Source organism: Canis aureus, chromosome 22 (genome assembly GCF_053574225.1).
Source record: "Canis aureus isolate CA01 chromosome 22, VMU_Caureus_v.1.0, whole genome shotgun sequence".
NCBI classification, from domain to species: Eukaryota; Metazoa; Chordata; class Mammalia; order Carnivora; family Canidae; genus Canis; species Canis aureus.
The window spans coordinates 9,065,968-9,082,689 of NC_135632.1; the positions used below are offsets into that span (position 1 = coordinate 9,065,968).

Genomic DNA, 16,722 nt, shown 5'->3' on the forward strand with positions numbered 1-16,722 from the left:
TTTGGTCAATGTATTACTCTTCTATTGACCTCCATGGTTATTATACTTTGAAATCGCAAAAACTCTCCTCTTACAATATCATGAACATTCACTAAATGGTGGAGATACTCACCTGAAATTTGGCAATTTTGGAAACAAAGCTAGATGTCAAAAAACATGGCTAAGAAGGCTAATTATTGCCATGCTAATTTAGGAGAGAATACTCTGCAAAATATCAGTGATAATATTGAGACAAAAAAAAAAAGAATCATTAAGCAAAACTACTTTCTAAAGATTATAGATATATGCAGGCAGGATATATACTCAGTACTTTCCATTTATTCTATTGGGAGAAATAATCTTGAATAATTCCAGTTTTGAAATATAGGAGGACCTTTAGGAGTGGATGCCTCCAATGCATAAAACTCAACTACCCTGTAACCCTGAGATTGCCTTAATAGGTAGCCTTAACTACAGTCCACCCCCCGCCCCTCCCCCACCACACCCTGACTCTTCCAAAGCCTGGGGCTTCAGCTTGCTTGAAATTTTTGAACTCTAATAATGGAGACAACACAAACTCCAGAAGACCAGCAGTACTGGGCTTCACTTGTCTCACTGCTGCATGGTGTCGTGCCAGCAAACTTAGTTCAGTTTCTATAGTAATAGAAGATAAACCAATGTACTTGATTGTATCCTTTTAAAGACTTATTTTGTCTTAGGCTGAATTATCTGTGTAGGGTTTTGTGTGTTGGGGGTGGGGGGCAGTGTTCATATAGAACACTGCTGAAAAGCCTAGATATATATTGCTGGTACAAATCCTGAGTTTCTTTTCTATTATATTAGCGTCCACAGTTTCTTAGATTGTACCTGATTGGTACTTGACAAACACATAACGAAATGATGGAAAGTATGAAATAAATTTTGTGGTCTTGCCTAGCTTCCTAAACAATATTCCTAATATTTCATCCACAGTAAAATACATTCTGAGCTCCCAATAACTAAGTTACAAGGGTGCCATCGGAACTTATTCTGCTGATTTAAATTAAGGCTGGTTTATAAACAATAAGTTGAGAACCACTGCTGCAGATGGATTATTTGTGTCCACAATTACGCTGCAGAAAGCAAATTATGCCATATCTCTTAGGCAGCAAAATCCTTTCTAGTCAACCTATGATGACTGTGTTTTAACTTCCCTATCTTCAGAAATGAATCCATTCTTTTCAGCTGTAATTATCTTGGCTCAGAAAACCTAGGCTTTTTTTTTTTTTTTTTTTTTCTGCAGAGTCTCAGTGATTCATCATAAGAAACAGAAACTGGCCAAAATAAATTGTGCCAAGATTCCTCAGGGAAAAGAGCTATATAACTGATTGTGGATTCAATTTTGCAGTCAGTATTCTTTCTGTAAGTTAATTGTGTCCATTTAAGGTCATGAAAAGAAAGAAAAAAAGAAAAAACTCAACAAGTAAACAAAATACATTTCACTTAGGACATTTTGTTCATGATAGTTTTGTATCTTTAATAAAGATGCGCATGTATTCCCATCAATACTGGGCTAATAATACTGAGAGAGTCTGAAATTGCAGCCTCTGAAAAGACATATGCATCACTGTCACACTGTTTCTTGGCCTCACATTGGTGCAGAAAGATAAATACATCTAATGATTATTGTACCACTAAATGGCCTACTAGATCCATAAGAGATTTCATAGATTAGTTTCAAAGAATTGGAAAAAGTAAAATTATGATTTGAATATGAAATCAAAATCTTCTGGTTTTAGTGAAAGAAGACTAAAGATGGAGGGCAGCTTGCAAACTGGTGAATGTTTGTGGCTTATGGCATGTTTCCTTTTTTTTCATAGAAAATCTAGATAGAACTTACAAAATTTACAAAAGGAACTCATATATAGCAAGAGTGTACGCTAACATGGAAGATGTTAATAGTGCTATTAGCCAGTGTGATTTCTATCATTATCAGCCATTATTCTAAGAATGGTAAGTGGCAGATAAAGAGCTCAGTTGAAATTTCCATCTTTTTTGTAGTCAGCATGTAAAATGCATATACTATCTCTAAATTGTCACCCTTTTGTCACAAATTGCTCATTATATTTGCTTAGACTTGTGAAATGGAAAATATTTTATTTAAAGGACATAAAGGCAGGAAACATTGAGTAAAAGACCTGTGACTGTTTTTAGAATGTGTATTTTAAAATCTTTAGTAGTAGTTCTAGACTATGAATGAGTCAATAGAAGCTAGCAAATCTCCTGGCAATTAAAAAAAAAAAAAAAAAAAGAAGAAGAAGAAGGAAAGAAAAGAAAGGAAATGGGGGGGAAAATGCTCAACTGTGGCTAATGTGACCTGGAGAGAAGCTCTAGATTTTTTTTTTTTTTTTATTAAAAGTAATTTTGAAAGCCTCATTTGATAGGGGCCTCAATGAAGCAGTTCAGGAAGCTCTTGAAATCATCTGTAAGTGACTTATTTTGATCAGGAGTTATGTGGGTTAATATTTAGTGGCTAAATGTGGATATATAAGTGAATATAATGCTATGTAGGAAAAGTTGTTAATACTTGTTAATACTTACATGTCACACTCAAAGATTAAAATGCAGATAGAATATACAAGAATTTTGATCTGATGTAATGACCAGAAGACAAAAAAGAAGACGTCAAAAAAAAAAAAAAAGGATAGTTTATATTGTTCTCTTTAGGAGAGAATGTGGCAATATTCATTTATTTCAGATTAACGTATTATAATCTTTGACATTGAGTTGCTATTCTGCTTGTGGAACAATTTCTTAGATGCTTAATGTTGAAATAGTGACTTGACATCCCAAAGCCAGGAGATACCATGTTACAGAATTTGAATTTATGTTAAACTTTTCTTTATGCAGAATTTAGTTTGTACTTCGTAAATGCCCAGTAGATAGAATTTAAATTCATGTTCTGTGCAATGAGAATGGCTATACATAGCAATAGCTCCCAGATTACTAGACTTTCAAGTGATTTTTGAACTATCATCATAGAAAAATTAAATTTTGTTCTTGAATAGCTTTAGTGCAAAACATATTTTGACTGGACTTGAATTCTGTAAGAATTTTAAATATGTATATAACACGTATGAAAGCTCTCAGCTTATTGAAAAAAACTGTTAACTATCTCCTGCCATTCTGAATGCATTAGAATTGACTGCATCATATTATGGTCTCTAAAAAAATGGTATTTCAAAGGAAAATATTTCATGAATGGGTAAGCCTTTATAATATATAGGGCATTATTATAAACATTAAAATATATTTATTAAAAATAAACATTTTATTTTTAGGGTATTTACTAGAAATACCCTAAAAGAATAACAGTTTGACATCCACCATTTTAAGCTAGTGCTCTAAACATTGCATCAATAGTGTGTGCAATTTCTAATATATGCTTTTTAATCATTCTCCTTGCTTCTTCAAGCAAAAACAACAACTTACACTCACTGGCATTAAATGACAGAAATCACAGTTAGTAATTCTGGTTGAAGCCTTTTGTTAATACCTCATATTTATCAAAAAATTCCCTGTTCTAGGTTATAATGTATACTGCAATTGAAAAACCACAAATGGTACCAGAGAGCATACGGTTTTTTAATTTCCTTAAAAATAAAAAGCTAGGGAATTAAATGCCTGCTAATGAAGTGTTACATTTCTTAGTTTTCTGCAACTCATTTTAATTGAAAAAATCCCTTAAAGTGTCTCCCATTTTCCAATTCTCAGAAGAAAAATAAGAATGATCTATAAAAGAACAAGCAGTTCAATGACTAAAAAACTGAAGCGAAAGGAGCTTTCTTTTAAAAATTTGCATTCTTTATATATACATGGGAAGAGGTACAGCGTTCAGATGTTCAGACTCATTTTTAATAGGTTTTTCAAACATTTGTATAGATATTTCTGTAGAATAATCTTAGTAGTTTAAGGGAGTGACAAATGAACATTTTAGGCTCACCTGACCCCTGGCAACACTGAACTAAATTACCTATTCTCCAAGCAGAGCCCTCTATACATCTTTTTCTCCCTTGAAATGCCGATTAAAACAGCAAGAGGCTGATGAAAAATATGTTGTGTTGACACAGACATAAAGCAATAAGGGAAATGTATGAAATTATAGTGTGATTCTGGGACCAGGTACAAGTTGAATTGCAAGGTATGAGTAGGCTTCCTGAGGCTCAGTTTCATCCACAAGGAAGGGCAATCGTTTGAGGGCTGGGGAAAGGTTGAAGTCTTGGTCCAAGGAAGACAGGGTGAGCTTGTGTCTGTAAGGGAGCTTGGATGACCCAGGACACCTAATTTCTCCTCTTTGTTCTACCTTTTACTCAGGGAAATAATTGTGCTGTTCATGAAGGCCTGTGTTCCAACATCATCTTTGGTTTTGAGAAACTTTGTTATTAGCCATGAAATGAATGTAAGACGCTCAGAGAAGCGTTCCCACATATTTCCACACATTCAAGACATTCTCTACATCTGAAGCTAAAGAGGGTGAAGGTGATGGGGGATATGAAAGAAAGTAGAGGAAGAGATATACCTGAAGGGAAAGCAGGGAGAGAGGAAGGAGAGGGAAAAGGAGGAAGTGGAAGAGAAGGTGTAGAAAGAAGGCTAATGTCTGTTTTTTCAAGTGAAGCATGCTCACCTAGAATCAAATACTATGTGTGTACCTATGTGTACATGAGAGTACTCTTGAGCCCCCGTGCAAGTGCACGTACAGTGTTTACTCAGGCATCCTACAAGAATGATGAGTGGGCACTTGGCCTCAGGGTGGCAGGGACCTCAGTGGTACAATGGATAGAGCTCTGTAGTCTCTGAGAACACTGTGGACTGGGCTGCCAGGCCTGTGAGGGCTTTGCCACATATCCACACTGAGAAAAAAATGTTTTTTCACACTTCTTCACTCTCCCCTGCTATTTTAATGTCCAGTCTCCAAAATCTGAGGATCCCTATAACTTCGTTATGAAGGAATTTCGGTACCTGAGATGTCTTGGTATCCAATCTTGCAGCAGAGCTGTTTTATTGATCTAGACCCTTTTTGTGGAAGGATGTTGTATCTCATAACCAGAACAGGGAAAATGATAGTATCTGTTTCCAAAACATGAAAAACAATGGGGGCTATATCTTAATGAACTTACCTTTTTGATAAGAATGTACTCTTCTAAAAAATATAAAACATTCATAGTGTGCAACTTTTACACATTTCCCCAGAGTACACATATTTCTTTTATTCATTTATATACCTATTTTTGCCACTTAGGATTCAGACCAGCAGTGAGGCTACCATTTTTAGAAAATGGATCATGAGAATAGTTGAATGGGAACAAATAAAGGAAGGGTGAATCATCCTATAATAAAGGAGGGGTGAATCATCCTCTAATAAAGTAATTAGTCCCTTTATAAATCAATTCTTTAGAGCCAAGCTGATTGCATGATTGATTTACTTGACACAGATGAAGGAAAGGATGACATTTAAAGTTAAAATTTAGGTACCATTAATGGATGAAGATCAATTACAATGAGGGTGAAGGAGGGAAGGAGATGATCAATTGCCAGAGTTTTTAGTTCACATAATTCTCCCCTTCTATCCTCTAGAACTAAATTCTGAGACTTTGGGGGGAATATACTACAAATTGATTAGACAAGTTCACCAGAGGCGTTTTACATGGGGGCTGGGGATTCTCCTAGGAAAGCACTTACCCTGAAGAAAAAGGCACCTGGACCAAGATATTGAATGAGCGAGAAAGTCTTTTGAAGTAGAACACAGTAGCTGACCCTCAGCTTTATCTTCTGGCTTAAGCATCCTTACCTCTGGCTCATGGGTGAGGCCAATGCAGATTAAAGCGGCCACAAGAGAGACTTGTTGACCTGAAAACTTTGCAAGTCACTGGAACACAAAGAACACAGCTTTAGAGATGCCTCTAGACATCATGAAGCAGGAAGGGGAACAGACACATTGTGAGCCCTCGAGGGACCATGCTTCCTTGAACGGTGGGAACATCATTTGGCAAGTTCGATTCCTGGGAGAAGATAGAAGAATAGTACTACATCTGTTGTTGGAATCCCCTTGGGAATCATCACAAATATTTGATGGGATTTTGTAGGGCGCTAAAGGTTTTAAAATTTCTGTGAAAGGCCAGAGCCAGTGAAATGTGAGGGACAATTTTTGCTGTGATCCTATTATTTCATAAAGTCTGGGAATATTGAATTTCAACAGACATGTATATTTTTTGGGTAAGATGAGCTGGAAGTTTTGGCATGGTTTGACATTTCAGTGGGCTTACAGCAATGTTATTGGCTTTGCAGGCATTTTGGATGACTCTTGTGGTGGGGAAGAGATTCCTGATTTTAGCCTCAAAAACTGTCAGAGTGATTTAGCACTTTAGGGGATCTGGATGGAGAGTTACGTTCTTGCCAATAGAAATTAGGAAATAAAACAACTCTAGGATCACAGCTAAAGAAGCTCAAACCATGGCCAGTATTCTAGGAGCTTTCCTAGAATGTGTCTGGAAGGTGTTTCTACCTGAGCCAGTTGCCACAACAGCTAACACTCACCTGGCAGTGTGGCAATGTGGCATTGTTGGTGAAACCCTTTGTTAGTAGATCTTTACAAAATTTATACACAGTAATGTCCTACTTGGCTAGAGGTCAGACTCCCAGCACCCTCTGTTCCCTGTAATGCAAACTTAGAAGTAAGCAAAAAGGTCCTTGTGTACTCAAAATAGACTATGTCCCCAGACTAAAGCCATGGACTTTCTTTCTTACAGGCTTACGTGCTGTCACTTAGAAATTGTTTATTCTGACTTAACTGAGGTCATAATAATTTGGGAGTTTTCTGGTTTCCCAGCTCAAAGTAGATTAGAAGTAACAAATTGGAAAGGGACAAAGGAATGTTCGAAGCAAACAAACTAGCTGTAATGAAGTGACATTTATTAGGTAAGGAAAGGGGAAGCAAAAAATTAAGAAACACAGAACCATGTGTGTTTTACAGAGTTATGCAGTGATAATGATTCATAATGATAGCACAGTTATCAAAAAGGCCACTTTATGTTCAGCACTTGCTATTTTTAAAAAGGCAGAGGGGAATTTAATACAGTTTTCAAAAATTTACATAAAGTGATATAAAAAATAGGTTTGAGCATCCAAAGGGGTAAGTTTGAGCTATCTAGATGAAATGCATGGTCTGCCTCCTTCCCAAAGATGATTACTATATTTGAATTCTCAGAGCACTCTATTTGTACCTTTCTAATGGCACTTGCTGTTTTCATCATTGTATTACAGTCATTTGAGTTCATGCTAAATGCCATTTAACTCACTTGGAGGCATGGAGGAAGCTGGATTTAGTCTCTATCATGCTATGATGTATGTGACTTTGATGAGTCAGTCTCCCTGCTTTAGCTTTTTTATTTATAAGACGTGGGATTTGGAACAAATGAACTTGAAGTCCTTCCAGTTTGTAAATTGTATTCCTTTATTTAGTAAATTATAAGAATTTTATAGTGATGTGCAGAAGTGTAGATGGGATCCCAGCTTTACACATTAAGGACATCTGTAGTCACAAGCAAACCAATTACATGACCCTATTGCCTAATAAATACTCATTCTTTGCAACATAAATAAAGGTTTTTTTTTTTTTTTTTTTTTTTCAGTTATATTTAGCTTCCGTTGTTCGTATTGCTTGGCAACCATTTTCTCTTCTGATACTACTTTGGAAAAAAAGCCTTTGCTATTATCTCAGTTTCTGTGGTCCTAGTGAAGTGACCTCATCTATTGGCTCTAGGATAGTCAAATGACCCAGACCTGACTAATCAGCATAAGCCATCCTTTAGGTCAGAGTGATTGGTTCAATGATGGACATGTACCCAAGCTGATACAGGAGAAATCACTTCCAGGACATTTTTTGGAGATATTCACACATTCAGGAAATGTGTAGATATTGTACCTTGTTAATGCTTTATATTTTCTAAAAGAGTACATCCCTATAAAATACAAGTACATCGAGTTATAGCTTCGTTGACCTATAAATCTACATATATCAGCAATATATTTCTTTCATTTTTTGAGTAAATTAAATTACTTATTGTAATTTGTAACACAAATTGGATAGTACGCAAATTAGTTGTAAATCATCCTAATGAGTTCCAAAATTTTGTGGATTTTAGATATTATTGATGTGATCTTTTATTTTTATTTTATTTTATTTTATTTTTTTTTGCATGCATCTGTCCCTTGCTAAGTAATCTTCCACCCAGGTGTTGATTTGAAATAGGCAATGACTTTAACCTCTTTCAATGACTTCTCCATCCTCACAATCTAATTTTAGAACATTTTCATCATCATCAAAAGAAACCCCATGTCTATTAGTTGTCTTGCCTCATTCCTCTACCATCCATCACCATTTACCCTCCCCAGCTTGCCCTGCAACCTATGGCTGTAAGCAACCACTAATTTACTTTCTGTGTCTATCAGTTTGCTTATTTTGGACATTTTATGTAGATGGAGTCATACAACATGAGGTCTTTTTGTATGACTTCTTTACTTAGCATAATGTTTTTAAAGATCACCAATGTAGTATCCATAAGCACTTCATACCGTGTTTTTTCAATAATAGTGCATTGTGAAGATATGCTATATTTTGTTTAACCATTCATCAGTGAATGGATATTTGTTTTTTTCCATTGTCAAAATACTATGAATAATAATACTATGCATAAGGTATGCACAAAGATTTGTGTGAACAAATGCTTTCATTTCTCTTGGGTGTATATCTAGGAATGGGATTGCTGGACCATATGGGCATAGAGATCTTAAACCCAGGTCTTGCTAACTGTGAACCCCGTTCTGTTTTCCAATTACTCAAGACTGCTTTTTCATCTTCTACATAATTTATTAGAAGGATGTACCACTGAGGTTTTAACTTCAACTTTGTTCTACAAGAAGTTGAATGAATAGTAGTAATTTTCTTCCCTCTGTCCCTGACTTTCCCTAACACACCACCTTCAGAAAATAGTCTTGCCAATTTGTTCTGGGATCTCTTGTCCCAAGGGAAATTAAAGCTATTTGTGTTTCAAAGGCAATAAACAGGCCTCTTGTAGGCCATTTGGGGAAAGGATGGAAGAGTGGAGGATTTGGGCTTTGTGAATTTCCAAGAGAGATTTAGGATGTGTTTTCTAAATGGAGGGTATAGTTGTGTGTATCTATTGGGAGAAATCTGGGGAGCAGTGTGTGAGATGCCCCTATGGCTATGGATAGCTATCAAAGGCACCTCTCTGACTTGTCTGGAGATACAGTGAAGGACCAGAAGGTAACAATAATAAATAGAATTATAGTAAAGGTGGTGACCACCGAAGTTTAGGCATGTTCCCTGATCTCCTGGAGCCATAAATTCCCAAGGTCTATTCATAATCTTGAAGGTGCCAGACTCAGTAATGACCAGAACTGGACTGATTCTGCGAAATCTGGTGGTTGCAGCCATATTGATCTAGGGAAAAAAAAATGTTGCTTAGGTGCTACAAAGGGACTGGCTATAACTGTTTTAAGTTTATAAAAGATCTAAGTTATATGCCCGTCTTTTAAGATATGTAAACTATCATGTTTTTAAATAGCATAAGTAACATTATTATTGGCCTCATAATTTCCTTTATTTCAAATAAACAATAACTGATAGGGTTTCACTGAACCATAGAGAAAACAATTACCAATATATTTTCATATCCATGATGTCCAGATGTGAAAATTGGCAGCCATAGTCATTACTTTTTCTTTCATGCCATTATAAAGCCATTTTTAAAACAAGAGATGGTTATGAAACCTGTTTATCAGGAGACATTTAACAAGTTATATTAAAATGAGCACAACTTTCAGTGACTTTTTTCCTCTTTAATAGTGTATTTTGGTTTCAGTGTTTTTCACATATTTGAATATAGGTACACATATATGTATATATCAATAAACACTTTGAGAAAATGATAGTAGTTGATCATTTATGGATTGTCTAGTAGTTCTTGATATTTCCTAGATGCTAGACATAAATTGTCTTTTCTAACTTTAACAATTAAAGTTTTTGGTGGGTGTGATTTTCATCTTTTTATTGATGAAAAACAGGGACTCAGAAGGTCAAGGAGGTTGCCCAAAATCATACATATAGTAATGTATATTGGTCGAGTTAGTTTTTGATCTTGTTCTTTCCACCATGTTTTGTTCTGAGAATTATTAATTATGGTAATTAATATTAATTATGATAATGATTCACATTATATTATTATATTCCTAGTATGTGCCAGGCACTTGGGTTAGAGTATCAGGGATGGAACATTTGTAGCTACATTCTCCCATATTGTCACTTAAATTTTAATTGTCATCAACATTTCCCTCTCACCTCCTCCTTAACTACTTGCCCTCTCATTGCCCTGTTTATATCCTGTAAGCACCATCACCTTTTTTAATGGTGTCCTGACCGGTACACTTCCTGCTCAAGATGTACTAGTAAAACAAGTTATATATGACATAAAGCAAGGAAAACATCAAAGAGGCATTGCATTCACTAGGCTTCCTGGGAACAGCTGAGTGCGAACATTGTCCACAGGCTTAGGTTTAAGGAGAAAAATAATTTACAATGTCAAGTACTATATGGATACATGTACATTTAATGCCACAATCAACCCAAACATATCAATAGGACCTTTGAAGCAAAGTCTTAATGTAATAACATGTAGTTTCAGAAATGCAGAGTAAGTGAAGATAGATGTAGCAATTTCAAAGTACCAGAATTGTTTAAGAAATTAGCCCCAAACTCAGTCTGCTCTAAATCAAATGGATTTATCCTCTTCTAAATATGGGAACCAGGAAGTAACATATTACTTGATTAGATTTTGACCACACACACATAAACAACCAGGAGGAATCAACCAAAAATATGATAGTAGGATACCAGTTCTCAGCAGACTAAACTTTCATTCTAAATTTTAGGTGTGTGTGTGTGTGTGTATATATATATATATATATATACACACACACACACCTAAAAAAATATATATATGTATATGACAAAACAAAAACCTCAAATGCCAAAAATAAACCAAAGTGAAATACCATGTAAAGCATTTCTTCCTCCAACCCAAGTATTTCTGTGGGGTAAATCAGCTTGAAGGAATTCAAATTCTGTTTTGATTATGTCACCACTTACATTGCCTGCCCCAGGGATTTATGCCTTGCCTGACTTAGCACCAAAATCCTGAAAATAGAGTGAGCGTTTGGCCTGTATACCCCCACTTGAAGAGTATTGGAAATATTAAACTCTGGACTGAGACCAAATGCTCTTACTGGGTCTGAAGATAAAGGATGACTGTCTGAACTTGTTTATTTTTGTAGTGGGGGGTATTAAATTGTATTTCATGTGTTATTGTATACCAAGAATGAATTAGTACTATTTAAAAGCAAATGCAAAAAAATAAAAAATAAAAAAAAATTAAAAAAAAATAAAAGCAAATGCCTAAAATGTTCATTTTTGAGTTGTTTTGTTTTCAGTAATCCCCCTAGTCTTGCCATTTTTTTCATATTCTTTTTTCATTAGTGGGTGCATTTTATGTAATAATAGAACTGTAAAAACACGACATTTTCATTTTGCTTTCGTTTAATTTCTTATCTAAATGTTTAACTGTTCTTCATGATTTTATTCTGTACACACATTTTCCTTCTTAACTGCTTCCTTAAATGAAAGAGGGATGCATTGAAATACTCCAAGTCAATCTATAGACTTTTTAATATCTGTGTTTCTCTGCCTGTGTAGAGAATGTCACATTCATTTATTTTTTATCAGGTTAATACAGAAAAGTGTTTTGGGGCTAATCAACCAGGGCTGAGGTCTACTATGTAAGTTTGTTATCACATTTACCAATACCTTAACATACTCTAGGTTTTATTTCTTTTCCACTGCTGGCTTGTTCTAACCATTCCAAGTTAACATTTAACATGTAACTAATATGCATACACGATATCTATCTATCTATCTATCTATCTATCTATATATATATATATCTTTAATCATGGTGACTTGAGAGAATATCGATGTTTCGGAACATTTATTAAAGATACCTAATTCAAGAAATAAAACACTGTCAATACCCTAGAAGCCATCATGTCTCTTCCCGGTAATATTCCCTCCCTCTTTCCAAAGGTGATACTATTCTGGCTGTAACACCAGAATAGTCTTGAACGTTTTAAAATTTACCTGCTAGCTTAATAACTTTTGGGTCTGGCCATGTTCACTCAACAAATGCTTATGGAATCATTCATGTTCTTTGTAGAATTTATTTGGATTTTTTTTATTATATTCTGTATTGTATGGCTCAGTGAATTATTTGATTTTTAAATCATTTTTACTATTGATAAGACTTTGAATTGTTTCTAGTTTTTAGCCATTATCATTATTGCTACTATGAATATTTTTTACATGCCTTCGCATGAACATATGTACCTTTTTCTGTTAGTATATATGTAGGGATGGAGTTGTTGTGTCAAGGGGTGTGCCTATATTCATTTCTCTTAAGTAAATTTTGTTAGTTTTTCAAAATAGCACCAGTTTACACTTCTACTAGCAGAGTGTTAGACTTCCAACTGTTCTGTATTCTCAGTATCACCTGATATTGTTAGTCTTTTTTCATTTCTTTAAAAGTTTTTCTTTTTTTTTTAAGATTTTATTTAATTATTTGAGACAGAGAGAGAGAGAAAGAAAGAAAGAACAGGGGGGAGAGGCAGAGGGAGAAGCAGACACTGTGAGAAGCAGGGAGCATGATACGGGGCTTAATCCCAGGCCCCTGGGATAATGACCTGAGCCAAAGGCAGATGCTTAACCAACTAAGCCACCCAGGAACACTTGACGGGTAGTCTTTTAAAAAATTTTTACCCATTTTGATGTGTGTAGAGTGATATCATATTTGGATTTAATTTGCATTTCTTTGGTAATTAATGAAGGCAAGCACCTTTTAATATCTTTATTATTCATTTGCTTATCCTCTTGTGAAGAGATGATTCCAGTCTTTTGCCCATTTTTCTATTTTCTTTTCTTTTTTATATAATTTGTAGGCATCTTTTACATATATGAAATATAAGCCCTTAGTCAATTATATATACTATTATCATCTTCTCTACCTTTGTGTTGTGATTGTTCACACACCTGAAAAGTTCTAAATTTTCATGTAATCCAACTAATCAACTTTTCTTTTATGGTTAATGTTCTTTATTTTTACTTAAGTAAACTTTGCTGCCCTAAGATCATTACTATATTCTCTGATATTATTTTGTTGAAACTCTATTGTTATCCTTTCATGTTTGGATCTGTGATCTGTTTAGAATTAATTTTTCTGTGTGGTATAGGAAGGGTTCTAGTTTCATCATTTTCCATATGGACCACTAATTCTTCCAGCACAGTCAAGTCTTTTTTTTTTTTTTTTTTTAAGATTTATTTGAGAGAGAGAGGCAGAGGCAGAGGCAGAGGGAGAGGGAGAGAGACACTCAAGCAGACTTCATGCCCAGGTGGAGCTAGACATGAGGCTCCATCTCACCACTCTGAGATCAGACCTGAGCTGAAACCAAGATTTGGAAGCTTAACTGGCTGTGCCACCCAGGTGCCGCTAAGAAATATTTAACCACTGTTCTACATGCCACATTCCCCAGATTGTGAGTCTGCTTCTGAAATATTATTCTGCTCCATTGGTTCATATTTGTCTATTTTTGCAGCAAGAGAAACTACCTTTATTATACTTTAATAGTAAGTTCTAATGTCCAGTAAAAGAATATAGAGTAGTATCCCAACTTGTTTCCTCCTAAAGACTGTTTTTGGCTATTCTTGGCCATTTAAATTCATATGTCTTTGATTACATCTCAGTTAAGGTATTTTTAATTTCGGCCTGATTAGATCTCAATTCTGCAGTAATGAAGTCTCTAGAATCCTTTATGCTTTTTGCAGAGCCACCAGTAACTTTATAATTGTACTTCTGAATTGAATTTTTAACATTATATTTTAAAAAAATATGGAATACTTCACGAATTTGTGTGTCATCCTTGCACAGAGGCCATGCTAATCTTCTCTATAGTGTTACAATCTTAGTGTATGTGCTGCTGAAGCAAGCACTCATATGCCTTTGAGAATCAGATTGACACACAAAAGTTCTGCTGGAATTGTCATTTGCATTGCATTGAATCTAAAAAGTAATTTGGGGAGCACTCATATTTTTAAAAATCTTAAGTCTTCCAGTCCAAGAATTTAGATTTATTATGTTTTTCTATATATTTACATATTCTTTATTTTTATATATGTATATATATATATATATATATATATATATATATATATTATTTTTTGGTAGAGAAGTCTGCTATACTTTTGTTGGCAGATCTTCACTTCTTAGGTACTAAAAACCTTTTATTTTATTTTATTTTTTTAAAATATTTTATTTATTTATTCATGAGAGACAGAGAGAGAGAGAGAGGCAGAGACCCAGGCAGAGGGAGAAGTAGGCTCCATGCAGGGAGCCTGATGTGGGACTCGATCCCAGGACTCCAGGATCACACCCTGGGCTGAAGGCAGTGCTAAACCGCTGAGCTACTGGGGCTGCCCCATAAGCCTTTTAAATCTAATATAAATTAATATTTAAAAAGTTTTATTTTCTAACTATTGTGTCTGATTTATGGAAATAAAATTGATTTTATAGTGATTTCATATCCAGTGCTCTTACTAAATTCACTTATTAATGCTAAAGTTATATACTCTTCTGAATTATTTGCATGGAGAACTATGTTAGTCATGTTCTCTTTTATTGTTTTTTGGAAAAGTCTGCATAAAATGGACATAATTTATGAAAAGTTTGAAGGAATTCACAGGTGAAGCATATCTGATCTTGATATTGTCTGTGTGTGTGCGTTTTAATATTTTATTTATTTATTCACGAGAGACACAGAGAGAGAGAGGCAGAGACATAGGCAGAGAGAGAAGCAGGCTCCCTGCAGGGAGCCTGATGTGGGACTCGATCCCTGGACCACGCCCTGGGCTGAAGGCAGGCACTAAACCGCTGAGCCATCCAGGGATCCCCTGTGTGTGGTTTTTTATAATGATTTTAATTTCTTTGTTAGATACAGAAATATCTGGATTTTCTGTTTCTTAAATCAATTTTGGCAAGTATGTTTTATTTTCAGTTTTTGTTTATTTTCAGAAATTTGTCTATTTTCTACTTACTTTGGGTTTAATTGCTTTCTTTTTCTAGCTCTTTGAGATGAAGCTTAGATTATTCATTTTAACCCTTTTCTTTTTTAATATGTATATTTAATGCTATCAGTTTCCTTTTTGCACAGTATCACTGCATCTTACACATTCAATTTAAAATATTTTTTAATATTCAGGGGGATCCATGTGGCTTTGTTGGTTAAACATCTGCCTTTGGCTAGGTCATGATCCCGTGGTTCTGGGATTGAGCCCTTCATTGAGCCCTGTATCATGCTCCATGACCATTGGGGTGCCTGCTTCTCCTCCCTCTCCATCTGTCCCTCTCCCCTTTCCCCACTTGTGCTCTCTCTTTCAAATAAATAAAATATTTTAAAAATATAAAATAAAATATTTTTAAATTTTCATTGTGATTTCTAATTTGACACAAGTATTATTTGGCAGCACATCACTTTGTTTCCAAACATAAGAGGATTTTTTTTATTGCTTTCTAACTTAATTCTTTTATAGTCAGAAAACATCTGTATGATATCAATTTGTGAAAATTTGTTAAAATTTGTTTTATGCACTAGTGTATGATTAATTTTGGTAAATGTTCTGTATACACTTGAAAATAATGTATATTCTGCATTTATTTGATGCAGTGTTCTCTACTTATTAAGTAGATAAGTTTGAGGTGGAAATTTTATTTTATTTTATTTATTTTATTTTTGAGGTGGAAATTTTAATTTACCTTTGGGACAGACCATTTTTGTATTTTGAGGTACAAAAAAAGAAACAAAAATTTTAAGTGTATTTAAAGCAAATATCCAAAAAAAAAAAAAAAATAAAGCAAATATTTAGTCATGGTACTTGGGAAAGCCCTTTATAGAAATGGTCTAAATGCAGATATTCACATGAGAAAGTTGTATTCTGTTGGATGCTATAAATTGGGATTATCTTTATCATATCTCTGTTTTGTGAATTATGATTCTTATAAAATTAATATTGAGGAAAAAAATTATAAGGCCTTTTGCAGAGTTGTATTTATTTTTCTTTGATCAGTTGACTGTAGAAGATGGGAGCTATGTGAATAGTCTAAGAAGGCTAGGCTTTTCCTGGACCTTGGTTTGTAGTCTAAAATGGAATAACCCAGGTTTTGAGAAATATAGTGATGTTGGACTACAGTGCTCTAACGTCTTGAGGGAGAGTGAGAAGCAAAGGGCAGGGCTATGAATGACACCAAGGATAAGGTCATAAACTTGATTTGCATTTTTCAGTGATTGGAAAGATGTTCCCTTGAAGGGAGTACTGTCTTTTTGTTAGTCTTGTAATTGAAAATGAGCTCTTGGAAAGTACTACCTCTCCCTCCTTGGGAGGCACCCAAAGGGATATCTTATCATCTTTCTTCCTTTTATCAGAACCTATTTTTAAATTGTTAATATTAAAGCCTTAATCCCTCCTTAGTTGGCTCTTGAGGAAATTCTTTCATTTTTTTCTCTTTACTCTTATATTCCTAGAACTTATGG

The 16,722-nt window shown here is 34.7% G+C and overlaps 1 non-coding gene across 1 annotated transcript; it reads right to left on the bottom strand.

Moving 5' to 3' along the window:
• Window positions 1-14,021: 14,021 nt before the first annotated feature.
• Window positions 14,022-14,128, bottom strand: LOC144294431 (U6 spliceosomal RNA). The gene has a single exon (XR_013361811.1). It is a non-coding gene; the product is annotated as a U6 spliceosomal RNA (small nuclear RNA).
• Between the last annotated feature and the right edge of the window lie 2,594 nt (window positions 14,129-16,722).